Below are 26,666 nucleotides of genomic sequence, written 5' to 3' on the forward strand. Positions count from 1 at the left end.
CGTACAGGAGGGCAGGGGCGGGCCGTGTGCAGAAGCTCTGCTGCCAGACTTGGGTCCAAGATGGCGGCAAGAGGGCAGCGTGCAGAGCCGGGGACACGTGGATCTGGAGCAGGAGCAGAGCAGCTGCGGCCCCGCCCCACCGCCCGCGGGAACCCCGCCCCTCACGCTGACGCAATCCCAGTAAAGCAGCCCCGCCTACAGCCCGGGTGGAGAGCACGTGTCCTGCTCTTCTCCCTTTCTTTGATCCAAGAAGAAAGCACTGTTTTGTTTTTGAGCCAAACTCAGTCTGTTCTCCAGTGGACACCGGCAGGACAACCCTTGTTGGTGCCCAGGTCAAAAGGGTGAGTAACAGGGTGAATGTCACCCATCTTGAAGCGAGCACAGAGAGGCTAAAGAGAGGCATGCACAGTTAGGCTCTTGCGGGCTTCAAGAACACGTAGCCTGTGCTGTCACGTGTACCCGTGGATCAGTGCTCTGCAGCCGCCCACTTGAAACTCCAGCCGTTCTTCAACCAGGGGCCCTGAATGTTCCTGTTATGCTGAGTCCTCCACATTACATAGCTGGTCCTGTTATAGGTCGGTAAAGAAGAGTGATTCATAAGCCAGATGCAGAGGAAGCAGCCCCAAACCCTGGTCTACTGTTTACTAGCTGAGTAATTTTTCACAAATGATTTAATCTCTAAACCTCAGTTTTACCACATATAAAGTGATGCTGATGATGACGATGCACCAACCTCAGAGGGTTTTTGGAAGAATCAAAGCAATGTATTAAAAAAAAAAACTCGGAGTACCCATCCTGACTCAGCGATAATGAACCCAACTAGCATCCATGAGGATGCAGGTTTGATCCCTGCCTCGTTCAGTGGGTTAAGGTTTCCGGGCGTTGTGGTGAGCTGTGGTGTAGGTCGCAGACCTGGCTGGGATCTGGCGTGGCTGTGGCATGGGCCAGCAGCTAGAGCTCTGATTTGACCCCTACCCTGGGAACTTGCATATGTCTCAGATGCCACCCTAAAAAGACAAAACAAACAACAAAAAACGAAACAAAAGACAGTGCAGCACTCATATCACAGGAAGTATGCGATAAAATTAGCAGTTATGATTTGCTAATGTTGCAAATGAGCTAGGTTTCATTTATTAAATTCATTCAACGAAATAGATATTGAGCACCTACTATGTGCCAGACTGTCCTAGGTACAAGCTATGTCCATGAATAAAATAGACACAGATTCTCACCCTCCCAGAGCTTATGGTTTTCAGGGTGAGAGAGGAGCTTGATAATAAGCACACTGAATGCAGTTGATGCTGAAGTAGGTTAGAAGGAAGGAAGAGCTGTGGATAAAAATAAATAAATCAGAATAAACAGGGCAGGGGAAATAGAGTGGTTTACAGAGTTAAATGGGGGGAGCTTCAGTGAAGCGGTAAGATTTGAACAAAGATTGAAAGAGGTAAAAGGATGTACTCAATGAAGATGTAGGGGAAAAATATCTAGGAGTGGTTTCCTGAGTAAGGGTAGGGGTGGGGTGAGGTAGGAGGTGATACTTAAAGGCAGAGCCTCTGCTAAAATTATGCCCTTCCCAGAAAGAGAGAAGTCTAGAACCATCCACCAGCACACCTTCTCCAAAGCATTAGGAAATCCTCAGTAATTGCCAATTGATAAAACTTTTTACACAGTTGGATGTTGCACCTCAAGCATCTGCATGAATTTATCTCATAACACCCAGTGAGTGAAATCTTTCATTTTTCTTAGAGTGCAACTTGGAGGAATAAAGACAGAGACAGAAAATTCTTACGAGTATTATTTCAGATACCGAAAGAACGGTTTCTTGTGAATAGAACAATATAAATAATTGGGCCAGGAGGGATCATGAACAAGCAGACAGAGAGGATCTGACCAGAAGCAGGGCAGAAGTGTCGCTCTCAGTCACGCCTGGGAAAGGTTTTCACCCTGTTAATGGTGCAGCCTGGTTGGTAAGAACCAGGACCACTCTATGTCCATTCCGTGTGTTGTATGGTGGGATTTGCATTGTAAACAATTCAGAAATTTCTGTATCGTTCTAGAGTGGGAGTCTTCTCTGATCAAGGTAAAATCCAGATCTGAACCAGATGACCCCAACTCGCAACTGCCTCCAAAATTCTGGTATCTAAGCTGGATATTCTATAAAGCAGCATCCTTTACAGCATGCATTGTAAACCAGGTCTGTTCCTATTTGAGAATGCCAAGGGAGAAAGGGAGGAAGGAAGGAGAGAAAGAGAAAGAAAGAAGAAAGCAGGGAGGGAGGGAAGGAAGAAAGAAAAAAGAGAAGGATGGGGGAAGGAAGGGAGAGAAAAAAGGAGCACATACGGTGCTGAATTACTATTTACATTGTTTGATGCTTCTGTGTGACCTCAGAGAAACCTCTAACTTTAAGATGAGATGCCCAGTGAGCAAACTGTCAGTCATAAATTGTTTAACATACAACGTCAAACCCCAAATACAGTGGAGTCGATTTTTGACTCTTTTGCAAAACAAAAGCACGAGAAACCATGAAGTGAGTGTTATTTAACATTCTGAAAGCAGTATCCTTGTAACTGGGATAATGAGAGGTTCACAATAGAAATTTCAACCCAGCGTGGTGTTTCAGTCTCCACAGTAAAATCTCAGTAATTTAAATCCTGCTAATGCACGCAAGAACTGAGCTGAACTTTACCTTTGTACCATCTAGGAGGAAACAGACTGCTTAGCAAATTAAATATGAATAGGGATTTAGATGGGCTACTTATCAAGAAAGCAAAATACTCCTTAGTAGCACTGTTTGCCTTCAGTGTACTAATTACAGAACAAATTGAAAATTATGTTAGTGTATGTTACCGGCTTATACTTCACTTATTTTAAAACAGTGTTGAGGAAATCAGATTGTACTTTATTTTAAGACAGTGACCTTTAAATTGCATCAGGCAGGTTCTAGTTCTGGGTAAGTCTCCTAGGAAAGAGAATCTAATTGGTAAGGGTCGTCTTCCGGTTAATAAAATCATAGTTTTCGTCTAGAAATTTCTCCTCGAGCTAACTTGCCACAGGAGAGAAGTCTCTGTTCTACAACACATCTTTGGAAGCAACTTCTCAAAAGCTGACATGTGACAGCTGTCAAGCTCCCACCCAAATTCTGGCTCCCTGGACATCTGAAACTGTTTTTAACCAGTTTTGCACATCTTCCACGAATAAGTGATTTCTCCAGCTACACGGTTGTACTGCAACTCATCAGATTTCCCGAGCACAGCCCAAATGCAGGCATTTGTTCCTGTCATACACCTTTGCCATGGAGTTGGGTCTCCTCTGTGCGATATTGCCTAGGACACATGAGCGCTTCTTCTCTCTACAGGGATCCGTGGGTGCATCCTGGAGCCGAGCTCGGGGGTTATCTCCCTGTCCTCAGAAGCTGGTCAGCCTTCCTCACTGTCTTTCCTGCTGAACCAGGCGGAGGCCCACCCTAGTGCCCGTGCTTCAAGAGAAGGAACCAAAGGTGGGAAACTGCTGGTATATCATTTTCTTTGGGAATTAAAGGAATGGGATCATGTGTCTACTAGCTGGGTTGTCTCCTGAAATCTGTCAAAGGGTAATTGAGGTGCATTAAATCCCCCTGGAAAGAAACTGGAGGGCATTGGGCTTTATCTGCTCCCCAAGTCAAAAGCAACCCCTTGTGAGTGAATCTCTTCTCAAGACAAATACGTTAGAGCTATGTCAGAAACAAGCACAGGAGTCACAATATTACTAATCATTGGGGAAATGAAAATTAAAAGCACAATGAGCCATCATTCATACCCATTAAAATGACTATTTATATCTATAGAGAGTTCCCACTGTAGCTCAGTGGTTAACCTGACTAGTATCCATGAGGAGTCAGGTTCAATCCCTGGCCCCAGTCAGTGGGTTAAGGATCCGGCATTGCCGTGAGCTGTGGTGTAGGTCACAGACACGGCTCGGATCCTGAGTTGCTGTGGCTCTGGCATAGGCTGGCAGCTACAGCTCCGATTTGACCCCTAGCCTGGGAGCTTCCATATGCCACAGGTGCAGCCCTAAAAAGACAAAAAATAGAGGAAAGCAAGTATGGTGAGGATGTGGAGAAACCGGAACTCTTAGGTTGTTGGTGGGAATGCAGAGGGGCAGCTGTTGTGGAAGACAATACAGAGGTTCCTCAAAAAATTAAACATAGAGCTACTTTGTGATACGGCCGTTCCACTTCTGAGCATTTACGAAAAAGGATTGAAAGGAGGGACTCAGATATTTGAACATCGATGTTGCTAATAGTGTTATTAGTCAGAAAGGTAGAAACAACCGAATATCCATCAGCAGATGAATGGATAAACAAAATGTGGGAATTACATACATGCAATGGAATATTCTTCAGCCTTACAAAGGAATGAAATTCTGACCTAGGCTGCAACATGGAGGAACCTTGAAAACATGCTGAGGGAAAGAAACCGGGCGCCAAAGGACAAATATTAGATGATTCCATTTGTATGAGGTACCTAGAGCAGTCGGACTCACAGAGACAGAAAGGAGAATGATGGTTGCCAAGGCTGGGAAGGGGTAGCAGGAAGGTATTATTTAAAAGGTACACAGTTTCAGTTTGGAATGAGGAAAGGGTTCTGGAACGGGATAGCGCTGGTGGTTGCACAGCCATGTTAACGTGCTTAAGGCACCGAACTCTGCACTTAAAAATTCCTAAAATCCTAAGTTTTATGTTATGTATGTTTTACCACAGTTGTTAAAAAAAGAGTCAGTGTGAGCCAAGGGATAGAGTGAGCTTCGGTGAGATTCATTCCTTTTGCAAAGGGGAACAACACTGAGAATTGCTTTTGCGGGTTCCTTTCAGTCAAAGCTTAACTTGCCCTTCGTTTTTACTGGCTGAAAAGTCTTCAAAGAAAGTATTTGTGGCATCAGATCTTATCATAAAATCCGATAAGAATGTTTAGGAATTCAGAACATCAAAGGAAATGATACAATTTCATGGCTAATCTAGATAAAGTTTTTTTTTTTTTTTAATTGGCAGAGCCCACACCAACCGTTTTCCCTGAGGACAATGCAGCAAGGGAACCCTTGTAGGGAGGCACCCTATTTTATGCCAACTGGGATAGAGCCACTGCCAGAGGCACCACGCGGGAGGATGGGCCGGCATCAAACACACCATTGAGGCTGCCAAGAGCAGGTGAGTGGAACAGAACCAAGGGTGGGGTTGGTGCGTACCCGGGCCGTGGTCCAGGCTTGTCAGGCCAACACCTCTGAGGCAAGTTTGTCATTTTTAAGCAGATGCTCCCTGCTTTCTTTGGGACTGACTGCCTTTTGCCTGCTTTGAAGAAGCCCTCCCAGTTGATGTTGGTCAAATCAGGTTTAAAGCAAACCCTTAGTTTCTAAGTATAATGAATAATTTTTAAAACTGTGGAAAAAGTTAAGCCTGGGTAACAATACCTGTCAAAACCTCCAGTCACTGAAAATCCCCCCAGTGGCATGAGTCAGAAAGAGAACGCTTTCAAGTAGGACGACTCACTGATTTTATGCAGACACCTGTAGCTTGTTACCAAACATGTTTTACCTTGTTGGAGGAACCTGTAGTTCCCATCTCTTGATGCAGAGACACGGACTCTTTTACACATGGCCCTAGACCTTGCCCTTTGACTAACTGAGATGGAAAAGTCTTTAAATTGTCATCTTTGGGCCTACGAAACGAAGGGACTTAAAAATACATTGACGTGACAGTGGTCTAATACGACGATCCCTATTGAAGCGCTTACTTCTGGTGAGGGGTACAACTGTCCTCTATTAGATGGCTTTTCACATTTTCATTAGAGGCCTCAGCAGAGCTACGTCACTGTTCCTCCTTGCGATCTGCGGCAGAATTTGACCCTCAGCTTTCTGTCAACATCTAAATCAGCCTCAGGATAGGATTATCACTTCCGCTTTCCTTTGGCTCTCTGGCTTATGGAGACGTTTAAATGACCCACACTTTTCAAAAAGCCAAGAACTTCACAACATTTTGTCCATGTCAGTCGTGCTAACACTTTGAATAAAGGCACAAGAAGGGTAAGTGTATTTACTTATTTATTTAATCTTTTCAGGGCCACCCCTGAGGCGTATGGAAGTTCCCAGGCTGGGGTGGAATCAGAGCTGTAACTGCCAGCCTGCACCACAGCCACAGCAATGCCAGATCCGAGCCGAGTCTTCGACCTGTGCCACAGCTCATGGCAACACCAGATCCTTCAACACACTGAGCCAGGCCAGAGATTGAATCTGTGTCCTCATGGATACTAGTCGGGCTCGTTACCACTGAGCCACAGTAGGAACTCCCAAGAGGTCTAAGTTTAAATGTCAGTTCTCTGAACAAGACTCACTGTTATGAAAGATGTCTTCATGTTGAAGCTTCCCTTCCTGAGCCTTGAAAACCTGCAAAAAATTTGCTAGCATTGAAATTACTAAGAGGTTCTTATTACTGATAATATTGTAGATAAGTTACTCCAAACAGCCCTCCCTATGAAACAACTGAAAAAGCTGGGTATGTTTGTTTGTTTGTTTTAAATCATTGAAAATGCATTACTGAACTGTCAGTAAAGAAGGGCATCCACAGAGGCCAAGCGTCAAGTGAAAGCAGGAACGTGGAGATGGGCACAGGCATGTAAGCTGCCTTTCACCCTGGGAACAGGGGCTAATGTGGGCGACTTGGGGCTTCTGCTTAGACAGCTACGTGGGGTGCAGGACAAAAAGATGAAGACAAGGGCCCACCCCAGGTAGGATTCTCCTAAGAGACCATGTGGAAGGCTGGATGCCACAGGACCACTCATTGTGAAGGTCTACTAGAAATAAGCCTGCCTCACAGACGGAGACAGCAGTGGAGAAGGCAGCTTCCAGCGTGACTCTGGATAGAAGGAAGACAGATTTGACTCCACACAGGTAGAGCCAAAAGTTGACTCTTCTGAAGATTTGCTGTCCAAATTCACGCTGCCTGTGTGGTCCTACAAATCTCAAGCAAAGAAGTTAAAGTTATCATAGGTTGGGGATGCCCACAGTAGCCTAGTGAAAACCAGCACACATACCTGCTGAGTAAAGCCTAAAGGAACTACATCTCAGTCCTCAAAGAATGTCCACAAGAGCGCCCGTTGTGGCTCAGCATGTTAAGAACCCAACTAATATCCATGAGGATGCAGGTTTGATCCTTGGCCTCGCTCAGTGGGTTAAGGACCCAGTGTTGCTGCAAGATGCGGCATAGGTCGCAGATGTGGCTCCAATCCACTGTGGCTGTGGCAGTGGTGTAGACTGGCAGCTGCAGCTCTGATTCGACCCCTAGCCTGGGGACTTACATATGCTGCAGGTGCGGCCAGCAAAAGGCGGGGGGGGGGGGAGAATTTCTCCAAATAAAGCATGAACCTACAGTCACATACATGCACACACATGCACACTACAAAGAAATAAGCCACCACATATAAGAGCCATCAGAAATAACACACAGTGAAAGCAAAGCCACAAAAATGTTGGATGTTGGACAGAGACTAAAAATTATGTAGGATTTAATTGAAGCTATAAAAGAGATTAAAAGTATAAATAAGAGAATAAAAATACAGAGGTAGCTATTCATTTTACTGGTAGAAATATAATAATAAAAAGGAAAGCTTAAGAGACTTACAGCAGAATAGGCCCAATTTAGGAAAGAATTAAGTGAATAGGAAAACAGTTGTGGAAATTACTCAAAAGGTATCATGGAGGGACAAAGAGATGAAAAATATGAAAGATTAATAAGAGTCGTGGAGAACAGAATGAAAAGATCAGATATACATTTAATGGCAGTTTATATATGAGAGAAAGAGGCAGAGGGAGTAGTCAAAGGGATAGAATTTCTAAAATCTTTGCAAGATACCAGTCTTTGTATTCAGAAACCCAGAGGGGGTTAGTGGACATGTTTTAGCTGCTTTAATAACGATTCATTCACTGTAGAGACTGTAAAAGCATTTTATATGTGGAGTAATTTTACAGTCACAGACTCACAGGTGTCCAAAAATATATTTTTATCTTTGTAAAACATGATGCCGTGTTTCCAAGGTGCTTTGGAAATATGCCGAAGCCCAGACCCGCCATCCAGACATTCTGATATCAAAGGGTTGGGGTGGAGCCCAGGCGGCTGTATTTTTAAACATTCCACACAGCTGAAAATCACTGATCTAAGCCCCTTGTGGACCTTCTACTGCAAGTCACCCATCTCATCCTCACTCTTGACCACCAAGAGCAGCCTTAAGTTTAATGAGCTCCCTGAGATTTTTTTTAAATTGTAGATCCTGATACAGAAGGTCTGGGATAGGGTCTTTCCCTATATGCCTTTCTATCGTATGCCCAGGTGATGCTGATGCTGCTGGTCTGTGGACCCCACTTTTGAGCAAGGAAGTAAAGAGCTTCATTACCAGATTGCTTCTCTTCCTACTCGCTGTAACTTCCCACAGCTTTTGGGCAAGAGGCAGAGATAAAAAACGCTTCCTGCAACAGATATCTTTGGTTCCGAAGACTTGTTTCTTGATTCAGAACCAACTGAGTCAGTGGTTCCCAACCTTGATTCCATCTTGAAATTATACGGACTTTAAAGCAGAGTCATGCCTGGATATCCTCCTCCAAGATTATGGTTAATTGGATTGGGGTGTGGTCCAGGCAGTGGAAAGATTAAAAGTCCCCAAAATTGAGAGGCTTTATTCTAAATAACGACCCTGTGTGATTGTTGGTTTTATGTGTTAAATTGGCTGGATCACAGGATGCCCGGATATCTGGTTAAACCTTATTTCTGGATGTACCTGTGGGAGTGTTTCAGAAGAGATTAGCATTTGAATTGGTGGAATGAAGAAAGCACACCACCCACTCCACTGTGGGTGGGTCTCATCCCATCTGCTGGGGGCTGCACAGAACAGAAAGGTGGAGGAAGAGAAGATGGCCTGCTCTCCCTCTGCCTGAGTGTGGAGCTGGAACATCCATCTTCTGCACGCAGCACACGTGGTTCTCAGGCCTCCGACTCTGACCAGAGTCCACACCTTAGGCCCTCTGATTTCCAGGCCTTTGAACTACAGCACCAGCCCCCGTAGATCTCCAGCTTACAGGTGGTGGACCATGGGGCTTCTCAGCCTCCATAGTCACATGAGCCAATACCTTATAAATGTATTTCCAGATGTGACTACATACCTCTTGGTTCTGCTTCCCTGGAGAACCCTGACTAGTCCACCAGGCAGCTTGCTGATGCTGCCTCTGTTCCCCTGGCCTCTGGTACTGGGGATCTGATCAGATGGCAGCCACCTGCCCCACTTCGTCCTTGTTCCCACCCTGAACTCCTGCCCCCCAGAGACACCTCATTAGTGTTTTCTCTCACTCTTACACCATGTAATGTTTTCCTCCCACTTGGGGCCCCTGGGGCCTTTGAGATGTGCCACAGCCTCATCCCTCATTTGAAAGATGCCAGCATCTTGGGACGGCCAGTAATCACTTACCCTGTCCGTCCTTTAGCCAAAGGACTCTTGGGCTTTTCAGGGGACCTGTGGAGGAGGGAACTTTTCTATTCTCACATCCCCCAAACTTCATGTCTCTTGGAACCTTTTCATGTGCTCTCAGATGTCCTCCTGGCAAGATGTAGGGACTCATCTAAGCTTTCTTTTTCGGGGGGGGGGGGCACGCGTTTGGCACCACAGCAATGACAACCCTGGATCCTTAACCCACTGAGCCGCCAGAGAACTCCCTATCTAAGCTTTCTTGATTTTTCCTCCAACTCTCGCTTTCTCCTTCAACTGAGAGGGGGTGTTTTATCTCATAAGAGAGGGCGTAAGTGAGGAAAATCTTTTCTCCCTGTTCACACTTCCTTCAGTATCTGCTTTGTCTAGTGATAGGTGACGTTTAAACTTCAAAGAAGTTGCCACCAAGGCAGAGCGAGCGTGTGTAACTAGCCAAGGACGCATAAGCAGCAGGTGAAGAGTCAGGAACCAGACAGCTCACGATGACGCCCAGCACACCCGGTGTTGTCACACCAGCCTCCCTGTCACTATGCCCTTTGTTTTCTAAGCAAACATCTAGCACCTTTAAACTGCACAGAGACCCTCCCCCTGTAGTTCCCAGGGCTTCTGAAAGCTCTAGCTGGAGAAGATGACCTCAGTGGCCAGAGAAAAGAAAACAATGTCTTCCTTCTCACCTTAAACAATCCATGAACTCGAGGAGCCCAGAAGGTATTACTTCCCCAGAATCTTCTAGCTATATACACAGTGAACTAAAGAAAGAAAAGATTCAACCATATTTTCAGAAGATTAATAAGTAATCATGACCCGAAGACACAAGCTCAGCTCTCAAAACAAAACCTCTGTTAAAACCTCGATTTTGACAGTAAGCGTTCCTGACGCTATATTATATGTGCAAAACACAACATAAAAATGTGGATGTCTTAATAAAGATTAGAGGGGGATAAAGCTTTGTGGTCACATTAAAAGTAGCTACTTATTGCAGATTCTTATTCCTTTTACAGTCATCGTAGATTGTCCGCTTCTAATTAACAATGATGTGAATTCAGCTGTGAGTTAAAGATCTTTTTACGATTCATCATCTTATATATACTCTGGTTTACTCGAGGCAAAGAATGCTGTTGGCTCATTCCAGCTGTGTCTACACGAGGCAAATGTTTTAGGCTGAACAATACCGCATGACTGGGGAAACCGTGTTTTTCTGTGTGTTCTTTCCACCTTTCACAAATCCTGAGTGTACAAAGAGATGTGATAGGAAATATATTTTGAAGCCGATAAAATTCACATCGTTATGAGATCTCTCGGGAATCAAAATTCAAGACAGTAAAAAGAGCAATTCTGGAACAAGTCTTTTCAGAACCAAAGATATTTGTTGCAAGAAGCTTTGTTATCTTTCCTTCTTGCCCAAAAGCTGTGGGAAGTTACGGCGAGTAGGGTGAGAAGCAATCTGGTGGTAACATTCTGGTCGGCTAGGGACTCTCATCTTGAAAGCAATCAAGGAATTAATGAAATCCCCCAAATTCCTGAAGGATTCACCTAGTAACCAGAGAGATAGAGATTATTTTCTGTGTTTTCATGGCGTCAGAGAAATAATTTGGTCATAAGCCTCTCCTTATTACAATGCACAAAGAGTATTTTTTTTAAAGAAATTCAGTTTGAATATTTAATATTCGCATTTTAATCACCGTTATGTATCCCTTTGCCTAAGTCTATCTTTTCAGTAGTTTTGGTTTCTAATACCTCTCATGTGTGGCATCATCAAGAACTGTTAACAAGTGTTGGAGTTCCCGTTATGGCTCAGTGGAAACGAACCCGACTAGTATCCACGAAGATGCAGGTTCGACCTCTGGCCTTGTTCAGTGGGTTAAGGGTCTGTCGTTGCCACACGCTGCAGTATAGGTCACAGATGTGGCTTGGCTCTGGTGTTGCTGTGGCTATGGTGTAGGCTGGCAGCTACAGCTCCGGTTCGGCCTCTAGCCCGGGAACTTCCATATGCCATGGGTAAAGCCCTAAAAAGAAAAAAGAAAAAAAAATCTTTATGTGTATGAAGATTTTTGGACGTTTAAAGCATATTTCTTCTATCTGCACGTGGCCCTTTGAAATATATAAATATATATATATTTATATATTTCAAAAATTGAGATGTTTTCTTCGCAGGAATTAAACAACCCCAGAGTGAAATGATTAGGTGGTCATGAGACCATGAGAAGCGATAGGTACTTGGATCCTCTTGCTGAATTTAGGACCGACATGTGACTCAGGAGAGAGTGATGTGACAGCGGGGCTGAGGGACTGACTACATGTATTGGAGTCCAGTAGATTTTCCGCAAGCCTCTGCCTCCTCCCCCATCACAAAAACAGGAAAGAAAGGGGGACTGACTGGTGTTACGGTGGGCGAACCCTCCCTAGGCACTATTGAATCAATTACTCCTCATTTGATACTCCTAAGTCCTGGATACCCAGCATCTCTCAGTTGAAGGCGTAGCTGCTCAGTCACAACAGTTCAACCAGAGCTGTACTTCCTGTAGCTTCTGCTTACATTTATCGCAATAGATGGTGATTATCTATTTACACTTTGGTCCATGATGCTAGAATATGAGCTCAGGGATTCTTTGAGTTCAGGAATTGTGTCTCCTTTGTTCTTGAATCCTGAATACTTAGAACTGACTTAGGTGCACAAAAGATGCTCTGAAAATGAGCGAGTAGATTTCCACAACGGAAAGAGGAATGCTGTGGATGTGCAGAACCTATCCCTTAGGAGGCTTTCGGCTCCAAAGAACAGAAAGCTCAACTCAGAGTGGCACCCGAGTGCATGAAGCAGTTCCGTGACAGCTTCAAGACCTCGGGTCCTTTGCGTCTCTCATGCTGCCCTCTGCAGCGTCGGCTTCCTGCTGGTTCTCTTCAAGGTTCCAGGGTGGCTTCCTCCAGGAAATAAGTCTGCACAGTTCTGTTTGTATTTGGAGCTCGGGTGCCAAGAGTCCTCTGCTTCAGCCAGATCAGGCCACGAGGCTCAGCCCTCCACCATCAGCTGACACCTGGGGCCTGGAGCCCTGAATCAGTCACGAGCCAGGGGAGGGGGACCGTGACTGATTTAAACTGATGAGGCTCTTCTCTGAAACAGCAGTCAATTTTTCAAACCTTATTGCTCTTCTGCAACAAACGAGGGCTGGGAGGGAGCTGAGGAATCAACCACAACGTCTGCCACAGGGGTGCAGATGCCAGCAGGGCGTTAGGTACACCATTCCTTTCTAAATAAAGTGGTAACTGTTGTCGCATTTTCCCAATCAGCGCTAGTCTTTTTACATATACCAGAACATTTACCTTAGATGTCTGTGCTGAATCTTTGCAATGCCACACAACGCATGAATAAGTCCTGGGTTAGAAATCTGCTTACCGTTGTTGTGAAGTCTGGGGAATCACAAATGAAGTTCTGCTTTGCTAGTTGATTCAGAAGAGCTCCAACCCAAGATAAGTCTTCTGGAAAATGGGGATCTCCTGCTTCCACTCACTGAATCCCCTCTAGATTTTAAATCTCAGGCAAAGCATACTGAGATGAGATTAGGGAGCACGTTCAAGACAGCAAGCCAGTTTTGCTAAGAAAGTTACACACAGCTCCATGCAAGGGAGAGACAGGAAATGAATGAACAGCGTTGGACTTCCCCTGAGCTCTAAGCCTTGCCTGGCTCCCAGACAAGAAATACAGGCGTCAGAAGGAAGATTCTGGACACCTGCCTTGGGGAAACAATGACCCCACCCATAGATAAAGTACAGCTAAATGAATGGACCAGATACAACCTATAATAACAATTTCTTCTCCATGATGGGGTGGGCAACTAAGATGCTGGTATTAAAAGTTCCCACTCTCCGGAGTTCCTGTTGTGGTGCAGTGGAAACGAAGCCAACTAATATCCATGAGCGTGGGGGTTCAATCCCTAGCCTAGCTCTGTGGGTTTGTGATCCAGCGTTGCCATGAGCTGTGGTGTAGGCTCGAAGTAGGTGGCAGACACGGCTTGATCCTGTATTGCTGTGGCTGTGGTATAGGCGGGCAGCTGCAGCTCCGATTGGACCCCTAGCCTGGGAATTTCTGTAGGCCACAGATGTGGCCTTAAAAAGAAAAAAAAGTTCCCCTTCTCTCTATATCTTGGAGATAATATAGGTTAATGAATATTTATAAGGCGCTTGACACTTTATATGCACAAACACTCCCTTATTGTGTGTGCAGTGACTGTTACCACCCATTTTACCAGATGATGAGAGTGGATCCAGGACAAATCCAGATCTATGGATCCTATGGCACATGCTCTTGTGTCACTAGACAAAGACTAACAAATCGTCTAAATTTAAGCTGAAAGGGAAAAGGAAGAAGCGGACAAAAAGCGCCGGCTTGTTTACAAGCTGGCTACTCTTTTTTTTTTTTGTCTTTTTGCTATTTCTTGGGCTGCTCCCACAGCATATGGAGGTTCCCAGGCTAGGGGTCGAATCGGAGCTGTAGCCACCGGCCTACGCCAGAGCCACAGCAACGCCGGATCGTTAACCCACTGAGCAACGGCAGGGACCGAACCCGCAACCTCATGGTTCCTAGTCGGATTCGTTAACCACTGCGCCACGACAGGAACTCCCGAAGCTGGCTACTCTTAAGTGTGTTCCACGGACCAGCAGCATCACTCTTACCTGAGACCTTGTTAGAAAGGAATTTCAGGCTCCACCCCCAGATGTAGTCGGTCAGAATCTGAATTTTAACAAGTTCCCCAGATTTGAAGTCACATTCAAGTGTAAGAAGTACTTGCTTAGAAGGGATGGCACCCTGACTGAAGTATTGGGCTGGAGATCAGAAAGTGGGAAAGTGGGGCAGAGGATACTGCGGAGATAATGTGTGGGTCAACCTGGGATTAGGGGATAACAAGATGCCTTCTCTGCAGTCGGTGATGGGAATTAATGTCACAGCCCAGACTGAGGACTCATATGGTAGCATCTGCCTCTGTGTCCAGGACATTTCTGTGCTGTCTAGATTGATAAAGCATCCATGGGAGATGGCTCTTGACATATTTTTGTTGGTGCAAGGTTGGCCTGTTAATTATTCAGGACTACTCTGGTTTGCACCTTTGCTCATGCAAAGCCTGTTACCATGATTGGGAAAACCCTTGCAAGCTGCACGGTGAACTCCAGGGAACAGGTAGGAAGATTTTTCCATTTTCTCTTTCATCTCTCATATAAAAGGAGAAGCAAGAGTGTTTCCTTCCACAGAAGCGGTAACAATTAAGATCTGGCTTCACTCTTTCCCAAGCAAGTTGAGTACATTTATGTCTCTTTTCAAGAAAACAAAAGTTATCCCAGCCTGCAAAGCATGCAAAGGTTAATACTCGCCATAGAAATGAAGCCTTCCAAGAAAACTGGATTTTAATCATTGCCCTGTTGTAATGCTGGCAAAGCAATCTGTAGCCAGGGAGGTGTCACTGTCCACCAGAGAGTCAGAGGCTGTAAAGAGTTATCATTTCTGCTCAACCACCTTTTGTAAGTTGGCACAAGTTATGTTTTATTTCTATGTGTCACAAAAACTCTCCAGAAGAGACAGATTTCTATAAAAACCGAAATCTCCTCCATAAAAAAAAAAAAAAACCTTTCACATAAGCAAGGCTTTTATTTCAGCTTTTACAATATTCTTTGCCCTTCTGTGCTTTCTTCTGAAATCTTATAAAACCAAGATTTGGCTCTTTTATAATTCATGGCATGTGATGTTTTTGGCCCTTGAATTTTCTTTAGACGAGGAAGGTGATTATACAGTTCAGTTCTATTGCATCGGGCAGAGAGTCTGTATTTTTTGATGAAAGCTGAGGATTTGAACTTTTCCTGATAAAGTTCATCACGTATAGCTTCTTTCTCAGAGCAAAGTCTAACAACAACAACAAAAAAGCAATCCACGGTCACATTTTTTTTTTAATTATTTGGGTGAGAAAGCAGACTAAGTCAATAAAAAGTTTGAGTTATAGACTTTAAAGAAATAGAGTTTTATTGCTTTCAAGCACATACAAACTCAAGTCAGGCTAATCAAGTGGTGTCTGATAAAGATCACTTGAGGGCAGGCCTTAGCAAACAAACAAGGATGAGGTGTAATTGTCACAATTCATTGGCTAATTAATATTCTTCAATACCACTGGCTTATGATTAAATCACTGATACCTCTGGTTTATTTTTATTTCACAGTCATCCTGCTTCTGTAGGAAAAAACTGCTCAAGTGTATTTACTTAAGTAATTTAAAAATTCTCCATTGAATCTTTTTCACACTGCTAATTTGTATAATAAAGCATGATTTCCACCTTATTATCAAGGTTTAGAGGGAGTCTAAGCATAAGATGGGTCTGCAGCTAAATGATGTTTGACACTCTGATTTTGATGGTGCCCTTCAGAGAAATGTGGTTTAATGGAGGAAAAAATTAAAAAACCTGAGTTGGAGACAAATTATTACCTCTCTCTGATTTTATTTCTTCATTTGTTTGGGATTGATCCATACCTCCAAAGATGGTGTTAGGATAAAACAGGTTTTCAGGATGTGAAATTGCTCTTTAAACAGGAAAGCACCGTTCACATGTTGGGTATTATTACTGTTTCAAAATCTGGGTTGCTAAAGCTCAAGTTAATGAGAGTTCTTTTTTCATGTATGAAAAGAACTTGTTCAGTCAGATTCTTCTCTGGGTGAATCACTCCTTGGGAGGGAGGAAGCTTATCAAGAAGTCCCCTACCTTTTTCACAAGGCCCTCAGAGTGCTACCCTGTTTGCAAAGTGTTATCCAGGGGGTTCAGAAGAACAAACTCACCTCTCCTGGGGCAGCCAAACTAAGGTCTGTCTCCTCCAAAAAGCCTATTCTGATGACTTCATCTCCATTATCTTCCTGTTTCTTCTGATTGACTAGAGCTCGTGATTAGGTTAAATTCAATAATCACTGAAAACCCTCTTTGCTGAGTGTTGGGGGAAGTGGGGAGAGGGTGGTGGGATCTGAGGTGGAGAGAGGGCTCAAGGGCAGATTCCAGCAGTCCACCTACCTGGTCCTCAGGAATTCACAGTCTGGAAGAACACTTGTTAGACATTTACACCCTGCCAGGCAAGGAGTGGTAAGTGCAAAAGAGACTTGGAATGTATAAAGAAAGGAGAGGTTAATTCAGACTGGGAATGCCTAGGAAGGCTTCTTAGAGAAGATGAGATTCTAGCCAAGTCTTAAAAAAATGTATGGGATCTGGGGAAGAGGTTAGATCTCTGGGTAGACCCAGTCTGGTGAGCTGTGGGAGGGTTTGAACAATACAAGGTAGATGGAGGAAGTTGGAGCACAGGGCATATAGTGAGATGGATGGTTGTTGAAGTAGGTAGAAATCTACATCCCCAAATTGAGGTGTGCAAAATATCACACTTCTTTACTCTGCTGAGATTCACTTAGCCCAGACCCTGAGCCCCCACTGCCACCAAGCAGGTGGGAAATCCCATCTCGGCCATGAGAGGCTGTTCTCCTAGAATTACACAGGAGTGGGTGGTCCTTGTGTGTCCCCAGAAAGTGGGGCAGGAACCACTGTTTAACTCAACCATAGTCACCACCAAGGTCTTCAGTGTCAGAGCCTGAGTGGTCATGTGAATGCTCTCAGTTTCCACTTTGAGATGGAGAGCAGGCATCTTGCCTTCTCTGGGCCTCCCTGGGCACCCCATGCAGGCTTGTGTTTCTGAGGACCTTCACCCTCTGCACCTTATTTGAGAAGCAGCCACTTACAAGGGGAAGTAACTCCGTTTTTCCTCTTGCTGCCTTCAAAGGCAGCCCTTACATCCTTGTCCTGCTTCGGGGACCCTTAGTATAATTGTATTAGTTCAAAATGCTATAACAAAATGCCACATCTGTGGAAAGACACTTGTTAGATTCACACTCTTACGCATTATACAGATGTCATCTATTTTCTCACTGTTCTGGAGGCTGAAGAGTTCAAGATCAGGTGCTGGCAGATTTGGTTCTTGGTGAGGACTCCCTTCCTGGCTTGCAGGCGGCTGTCTTCTCACTGTGTCCTCTCTCAGCCTTTCCTCAGGCATGTGCTTCCAGGGAGAGAGCTCTCCTCTCTCCTCTTCTTATAAGGGCACTAATCCCATCAGGAGGGCCCCACTCTTATGACCAAACTGAAATCCAGTCATCTCCCAAAGTCCCCACTTCCAAATGTCATTATATTAGAGTTTCCTAAGGCTACAGTAACAAATTACCACAAACTTGGTGGCTTGTAACAATAGAACCGTGTTTTCTCATTCTTTTGGAGGCCAGAAGTCTAAAATTTTTATCACTGGGCTAAAATCAAGGGTCAGCAGAACCCCCTCCTTCCAAAAGCTCTAGTTTCTAGGCCCTCTTGGCTTCTTTTAGTTTTTAGTGCCTCTGACATTCCTTGGCTTGTGGCTACATCACTCCAGTTCTCAAGGTCAACATCCCCACATCTCTCTGTTCAACTCTTCCCATCACTTTCTCCTCTATGTGTGTGTCAAGTTTCCTTCTGCCTCCCTTTTATAGATATGCGGGACTGCTTTGAGGGCCTACCTGGAAAATCCAGAATAATCTCCCAGGCTCAATAGCCATAATTTAATCATGACTCTAAGACATTTTTCCCATATAAGAGAATATTTACAGGTCCCACTGATGAGTACATACACAGACATCTCATAGGGGCCAGTTTTCAGCCCACCATAGAGATACTCTTATGACCAGCCCCAGAGACCCCTATTAGAAATTATTAATGGGGTGATTATCCAGTCTGTAGACTATGTGGGCTATTGTTTTTCTTCTCCATTTATCTTTTTTTCTGCCCCATTACCCTAGGAGTTGGGAGAGAAAACTCAAAGAATTCAATTTAACAATTATCAACTCTGGTAAAAGATGTATGAAGAGCCTCATTAGTTGACTAAAATGAAAATAATACTACCTGGGATTTGTTTATTTCTTGCCTAATCGAGCTCAGCTAATCAAGAATCAATGATATATACATGCAGTAGCGAATGCAGAGGTAGGTCAAATAAATCCTTCATTTTCTTTTCGTATTTTCTTTAGGCTTTTAGAATGCTAGTTTAGCCAATTGCAAATTAATGAGCCATGGAAGAGTGGCTTGTGAAATACTGACCTAAGGGGCAGGTTCTGTTTCTGTTTACTCTGACCGGTTCCTGGGAGAAGTGTGAAAAATGAAAAAAAAAAAAATGGTTATATTTATTTTCTGTATATTGCATTAGGATTCTTTAAAGATAGTAGTTGTAATGGATTCAAATTCATTTTGCACAAAAGCTCTAGCAAATAAAACATTCTCAGCGCACTTCGGTGTTTCTAATGAAATATTTGGAACTGTGGGTTTAAATATTTGTAAATTCATTCATTTATTTACCTGTTTATTCAGCAACTATTTATTAACCCAGTGCCAACCACATGTCTGCCACTGTGCTAGTTGCTGGGTACCTTAAAAGCTTGAATGTACCTTATTGGATGGCTTAAATACTGGAGAATCTAGTTTGATTAACATGCACGGGTTTGCACTCCTAAGAAGGGTGTTAAAGGAAGTCTGAGTCGGCATTGGCCTTCCCTTGCTCCTCTGAGTTTCCAGCAGCACTAGGAGGGGTGTGCATGCTACAGATAGAAGTACCTCGTTCCAATTCCCCCCAGCCTGGCTGCATCTGAAAATAGCTCTGGGGCAGCCATGCTCAAACAACTGAAATGGGGACTGGAAGACATGCCTTTGAGGATTGAAATTTATGTTTCAACAGCTCCTTGTGAAATAAAGGTCTGGGTGGCTCACTGAAGAGAGCCAATTAAAATTATCCTAACTCCCAGGAAAAAACTAAGTCATCCACTTTAACAGGCTAATACGTCAGTCAACTGAAGAGTGATCATTATCAAGTTGTCAATTTATCTGATTTTAGTGCTACATAGACACAAACACAAATGTTGCATAGATGTAAGCTCCTTTTCCTCTGTACCTCCTTCGTGACCCCACTATGTATGCTTATAATTTTTATGGTAAATAAATAATGATAAACTAATTTCTTTCTTTGTTAAAAACTCTTTGTTTACAGTTCAGCCTGTGTTAGGATGGTTGACTTTCTTAATTGCTTGGCATGCACTAAAAACAAGAAGCAAATGAGTGTAACTTAAAAATAGAGCTAGCCATAGAGAGGAGGGTTGGGAAGCACACAGCACCATCCTGGTACTAAGAAACTGTGTATGATCCAGAAAACAGGAATTCTGTTGGGAATGACTAGGCTCTTTTTTGGCAAGGAAAACTGCATACTAATTCATTCACTTCTCTTCCTATTTAAAAATGTGAAGGAGTTCCTGTCGTGGCTCCGCAGAAATGAATCTGACTAGCATCCATGAGGACGCAGGATCGATCCCTGGCCTCGCTCAGTGGGTTAAGGATCCAGCGTTGGCTGTGAGCTGTGGTGTAGGTCTGTAGCTCTGATTCGACCCCAAGACTGGGAATCTCCATGTGACATGGGTGCAGCCCCCCCCCCCAAAAAAAAAGAAAAAGCAAAGAAAAAGAAACCATTGAATACACATACACATTATACACATTCTCTGGGACACAGTAGTCAATTCCCAGCCTTTGATTATCTTTTCCTTCCGACACACCCCCAAACTCTTTTTCTGAAGTATTGGTTAGGAGATAGTTTTATCACTCAGCTTGGGTGTGGTGGATCTAGGCTGTTCAAATGACCTGGCATGGGCTGGGAAGGATTATACCTTGCATTGATGTGGTGGGGTGGGGGTGGACAGAGGTGAGGACCCCAAAAGCTCTCAGGTGGAGCAGAAAGGACCAGAAACTGGTTCTGCCCATTGCTATCTACCTGACCAGGGCCAGCAAATCAACCCTTTCTGAACTGTACTATAAAATGTAAGTGGTGATAAGCCCAGTGATTGCTGAGTTGGTATATTGAGTCAAATGAGAGTATTTATTTACCTAATGTGCACAGTAAGTGCTGACTTGATAGGGCTTATCTATATCCCGTCCTTTCAGTCCCAACCAGCCCTCCACACCTTGCCACAGGGAGAATTAAATAGAAGAGAGATTTTTGTTTGACAGAAACTCTTTTTCTAGCAATCCTATATTTTGTCTTTGGTGAGTGGGTTTATTTTCTTTTTCATTTTTTAGAGTTTTCTTGAAGTACAGTTGGCATCCAGTGTTGTGGAAACGTCCACTTTACAACAAGGCAATGCGGGTTTTACATACGGTTTGTGGGTTTACGTGGGGCAGGTTTTTACCTTTTCCTCTTGGCTGTGAATTCCTTAAGGGCAAAGATTTGGTCATGTTCCTCTTTGGAGGGCCACCTACAAAGACGTAGTTGTTTCTTACATCTATGCTGATGCTGAAATTAAAAAAAAAAAAAAAATAGGTGTAGAACCCAGCAGAAGATCATTTCTCTTTCAACTCTGAGTGTAGAGTAATTTATGCACTCATGTATGCATCAGATTGTACTGAGTACTTTTTGTGTGAAAGTTCCCCAAGCTCCTCTTTTCAATCATCACACATTCCAGATATGTAGAAACCTTCTGTTAATCCCATGAGGGAAGATACACGTGGCATTTTTCATGACTTACCTAAGGTAATTCAGCTCTTTGAATACCTTTTTCATAGCACAACACTACCATCTATCTATATAGGTACCTTTTCTTGCCAGAATCCTCTCATCTGCTGAAGTCCCAGTGGGCTTCAGGTGAAATGTTCAGTATTTTGAAGAAGTCATTCCTCATTTTCATTGCCTTGAGGAACTCAGGACACTCCTGTGCTGGTTTTGTCACTCTGTTTACCACCTACTGTTACTGTCTTCTCTGCAGTCTTGCCTGGTCTCTCTCAACAGTCTGTTCACTCCAGATGGTCTTTGCGTTGGGTCCTCTGAGGGAATAACTCACTTGCTAGTGAAACTGCCCTTTGTTCCAAAGACTAAATCGTAGTAGTAATAATAACAGCGAGTGTATGGCTAACACTTCCACAGCATTTACTCTAGGTGCTATTCTATCCACTTTACACTTAATCACTCACGGGCACCCTCTCAGGTAGGTATTATTATCCCAATTTTGCAGATGAGAAAACTGAGGTTAAGTGACTTGCTCAAAGCCTCCTATCTGGGTAGCAATGGAGCTGGAATTTGAGCTCCATCAGCCTGTCAGAATCAGTGCCTGTACCCACCAAGCTTTGTTGCCGTGGGTTCAACGCACACAGCAGGTCAGCTGCAGTCAGAGCTTAATCTAGACACAGAGAGGGGCTGCATGGGCAGGTGGGGAAGCCCCTAGAACACCACCAGGATTCTGGGAGCATCATCTAGTGAATCTGTAAACGTAGAGGGTTCACATTTCTGCTGTATGGCCATCATGCTTGGCATCAGCCCCATAGTCAGACGTAGCGGCATAGGTAGGATTGTAGTCTGTATTAGATGCTCAGGAGGTACTAGCAAAATACGAAGCCATCATCAGATATAAAGGGAAGAGAGCTTCAGCCTTCACAGCTATAGCCAGCAGACCTCTGTCTTATGAAATAAAAAGTTCCTTTATAATGGCAATGTTGCTTTTCTGTATATCCTGGTACTCAACATGATATGCTGATGTTCTTGTATGGTGGGTACAGGTGTTCGCTGCACCAAGCATATTACTCATGGCCCCTTTGTTTTCCCTGGATTGTTGTAATTTAAGTTGGCTGCCGTTAGAGTTTGATGTTCAGCCACTTACAAACTTGGTTAGCCAGTACAAACTAAGAAATTTTGAGTCGTAACGGAGACTCTTATTTCCAATATGTATGCGATAGACTGAAGTGATGTGGGGAGTGTCAATTTGATGACTTCAATATTTGTTACCTAAATATCTCCGAAGGAAATAGAGTATGTGTCGGTCTTATCTTGCAGACTGTTATAAAACCAAATGAGATCATGTCTGTAAACTGTTTTGGGGGTTTTGGTGGAAAATATAAACAATGTGTCTTATTATACATAATAACTTAATAACTTGTTACTGGAAAAGAGCTCAAAATTACTTTACATGGAATGTGACTTGGAAATTAATGTCAGTCTCCTTTGCACTTATTTTTGGAAATGGCAAATTTTCTAAAATAAGAAATGGAAAAGTTCCAGGGGCAAGTGTAGACTGTTAGAATAAAGTTTTCCTTTATTTAAAATTCTTTCCGGAGTCCCCGTCATGACTCAGTGGTTAATGAACCTGACTAGTATCCATGAGGATGCAGGTTCGATCCCTGGCCTCACCCAGTGGGTTAAGGATCTGGTGTTGCCATGAGCTGTGGTGTAGGTCGCAGATGCAACTTGGATCCCACGTTGCTGTGGCTGTGGGGAAGGCCAGTGGCTACAGCTCCAATTCAACCCCTAGCCTGAGAACTTCCATTTGCTGTGGATGCGGCCCTAAAAAGACAAAAATGAAATAAATAAAATAAAATAAAATTCTTCCCAAAACTAAAGAAACAAAACCAACTGTGTGTGTGTGTTATATAATTCTCATGAATAAACTGGGTCCATTGATTTTAGGAACTATTCAATCCCTATAGGGGGGAGGGGAGGATTACTGCTGTTCTCCTTATGTGGTTGTTGTTTCTAAACTACTTACTGTATCATATTCCTATCATGAAATACTGGGAATAAGCAGAGGTCAGTTCTGGGCCCTCTGGGTCAGTATCTAGGGTCCAAGATTGTCTTTGACTATGGAGGCAATGTCAGCAGCAGACAGTCTAATCGCTGTGACTGATCGGGCAAGGCAGGCACGGTGACCCCTACCAGAGCCTTTTGAGAGGCCACAGTCCAGATGTGAAGCCAGGATGGAAACCAGAAAAGTGACCAAGGATCTGGTATATAGGAGCCAGTGTGGATTAAGCAGAAACTTCTGTGGCCATTTCAACTGACTTTTCCGCCTGTGTGCTCAGGCAGAGGCTTTCACTCTGGGGCAACTCACAGGCACCAGAGGAACTCAAACCAGATATTTTGGGCAAACAGAAGCAGAGGCAGTTGTACGGATTAGTAGAGGAACTGTTTACTGTATGTGGCTAGATAAAACATCAGCACCAGACCTTTGTCCAAGAGAAATAAGATAACCCTTCCAGAATTTTCTGAATTTGTGTCTCAGTCAGTTTCATTAAAACTGAGCAGTCACGCAACAGAGCAGACATGGGAAGTAGGCGGATATGAATGGAAAATCACCCATAGTGTTGTCTCGTAGATTCTGACAGCACCAGCGAGACAGTCCAAGGTAGGCAAAAGGTCTGTATGTCCTGGCGAGGTGAGGTCAAAGGCTCAAGGTCAGAGAAATGTAGGCCTCAAGGGGAGTCTTAACCGTTTTACAATTTGACCTTGGATCTGAAGGGTCTGGATATGAATGGCCCTGAAGAAACTTGTGTTTCTTCTGCTTTTGGGCAAAGATGGGCTGCCTTTTTGAATTCTGAGACTGGGGAGGAGGGGGGAAATAGACCTTAACCATACACTTCAAAATATTTTACCTTATGCCATCAATGACTTCGATTGAGCCATGTGAAATTGTCATCTGTGACCTTAACAAATTCACACCGTTCCAACTAAGACAGAGGCTCTGAGAGAGAATCGGTTTCATGCGTTTCTCCTACCTTCTGGCAGTGGTGGTGGTGGTGGCTGGCCTTCCTTGGCCTCCTGGTGGGTAGGCACATCACTCCAATCCCTGCCTCTGTCCTGCATATGGGTTCTCCCCTGTGTGCATCTGTGGCTCTGTTTTCTTTTAAGGACTTTAGTCACTGGATTAGGACCCACCCCAATCCAGAAGGAACTCAGTCTGATTATATCTGTAAAGACCCTTTTTCTGAGTAAGGTCACATTTGCAGGTTCTGGAATTAGGACTTCAATATACATTTTGGGGGACACCATTCAAACCATAATATAGGGTGGAAAAGAAGCAGCTATGGTTTTCTGTTTAGTGTTCCATTTCCTTCAGTTCTCTGGAATACCTTCCATCCTTTGTCTTGAGAATGAGCGAGTAGGGAAGTGAGAGCTTTCCACACAGAAGTCCTGAGGTCATTTAATCTATGCTAAGCAAGTTTAGGTCAGTTCCTCTGAAAGCAGAGCAGGGCCTGGCAGGATCTTGAAGGAAAGCTTATTTTCTTCTTTCTTGTTGACAAGTTTTGGAGAGGAAGACCTAGGATTGTCCACCTGTTATATCTACATCTTTTCTGATCCTCTATCCTGATTGAAACTGTGAAAATAGAAGAACACGTTGAAATCCCTCCTACCTTGAAGGAGATACCATGGTCCCAGAGAAAATTGTCCCTGTGGATATGCTCTCTCCCTCTAACTCTGGCCCTGGGAAGACGGTCAAAGAGTTCATCATGAGGTGTCTTTCTTAAACCCTGCTCAACTCTCTGAGTAAGCACTCTCGCTTAGATCAGAACGGATAAGACTTCTTGATTATCCTTGTCGACACCCAAAGGTTGGTACAGGCCTATCTTGTTTTATTGCACTTCACAGATATTGTGCTTTTTTTTCTTTTTTCTCTTTAACAAAGTGAAGGTTTGTGAAAACCCTGTGTCAAGCAAGTCTATCATCACCATTTTTCTAATAGCATTTGCTCACTTCATGTCTCTGTCACATTTTGGTAGTTTTTTAGGTATTTCACATTTTTTCATTCCTATTATATTTTTACAGTGATCTGTGATCAGTGATCTTTTTTTTTCTTTTTCTTTTTTAATCACATCTGTAGTTGTATAATGATCAGCACAATCCAGTTTCACAGGATTTCCATCCCACAACCCAAGCACATCCCCTACCCCACGAACTGTCTCCACTGGAGACTGTAAGTTTTTCAAAGTTGTGATCAGTGATCTTTAATGTCACTATTGCGAAAAGATTATGACTCACTGAGGCCTCAGATAAGAGCTGGCAATATTTAGCAATGAAGTATCTTTTAATTAAGTTGTGAACTTTTTTTTGACATAATGCCGTTGCATACTTAATATAGTACAGTATAGTGTAAACATAACTTTGATTTGTGCTGGGAAACCAAAAAAATCACGTGATTCGCTTTATTTCGATATTTGCTTTATTGCAGTGGTCTAGAGCCAAACCTGCGGTATTGCCAAGGTCTGCCTGTATGTATTGCCACACCTCAATTATTTTATTTTCTTTTACGTCTGTTAAGCTCTTCTGTGTCATGAGAAATAACATTTGGAAAGAAGGACATACGGAGTGTTAAAAATATCAAAGCATGTGATTAAACTTTTTAAAAAATATATTTTAAGAGAATTCTTTTGGAAAAAAAGTTTTCAGTTCTGAAAAGTGAGCACACATCATAAGAGCTTGGGATGAAGACCCTGTAGCAGCTGTCTGAATTTTGTCGCAATCAGCAATGACCCGAAAACCTGTGGTTGTTTCCTTCACTGACATGTCTTAAAAGCATATGACAATATGGGGCCTCACCTCCCCAGATTCATCTTGGGCACTATTTCAATTGTTGTTAAATGAGCTTTATCTGAGAGATAATCAAAGAAAGTAGACCCTGGTGTCTGTATTACTGGCTTGTTGAATATAATCATTCAAACTTTTTTTTGTAATTATAAAAGAAGAGGGAAAGGCAGACAGCACAGAATTCTTTGAAAGCAACAGTGCAATTCTGTTTCCCATGTGTATCTTATCGGGTTCTCTTAAATTGCTCAGAACCCTCAAGAGGGGCTACGTTCCCATCAAATCACTTTGACCAAACGAAGACATAATCGATATTGATCTTTCAGTGCAGTTTGACGACAATATCTTATCAAAAGTACAAGTGTAAAGTCAGCCTACAGAGGATTAAAGCTGATACTCAGTACGCTGCAGGTCAATCTTGCTTCAAAGATGAGGCAAAGTCCAACAAAAGACCAGCAGACGTGTAAAGTCTGGTAGGTTAAAGGTCTTACAGCAGATACGGCATAAAAATGTCAGAGCCAAAGCTTTGGTGGAGGACTTATTAGCTATGACAGTAAGAGCTAAGGGCTGAGTTTTGATGTTGTACTATCTTAGTCTGTTCCAGCTGCTAAAACAAAAAAACATCTTACAGTAGGTGGCTTATAAACTCAGAAATTTATTTCTCCCAATTCTGGAGGGTGGGAGGTCCAAGACCAAGGTGTTAGCCGATTCAGGGTCTGAGGAGGAGGCTCACATTCTGGTTCATGAGCATCTTCTCACTG

The 26,666-nt window shown here is 43.5% G+C and overlaps 1 long non-coding RNA gene across 1 annotated transcript; it reads left to right on the forward strand.

The window, feature by feature from the left end:
• Window positions 1–179: 179 nt before the first annotated feature.
• On the forward strand, window positions 180–20,035 carry LOC102164853 (uncharacterized). The gene is made up of 4 exons (XR_014809687.1): window positions 180–341; window positions 3,356–3,496; window positions 5,027–5,182; window positions 18,329–20,035. It is a non-coding gene; the product is annotated as an uncharacterized LOC102164853 (long non-coding RNA).
• The last annotated feature ends 6,631 nt before the right edge of the window (window positions 20,036–26,666 follow it).

Source organism: Sus scrofa, chromosome 7, assembly GCF_054392235.1.
Source record: "Sus scrofa isolate SSC_HxYL_T2T_F1_AM1 chromosome 7, Sscrofa_HxYL_maternal_Yorkshire_Landrace_v2.0, whole genome shotgun sequence".
Classification (NCBI taxonomy): domain Eukaryota; kingdom Metazoa; phylum Chordata; class Mammalia; order Artiodactyla; family Suidae; genus Sus; species Sus scrofa.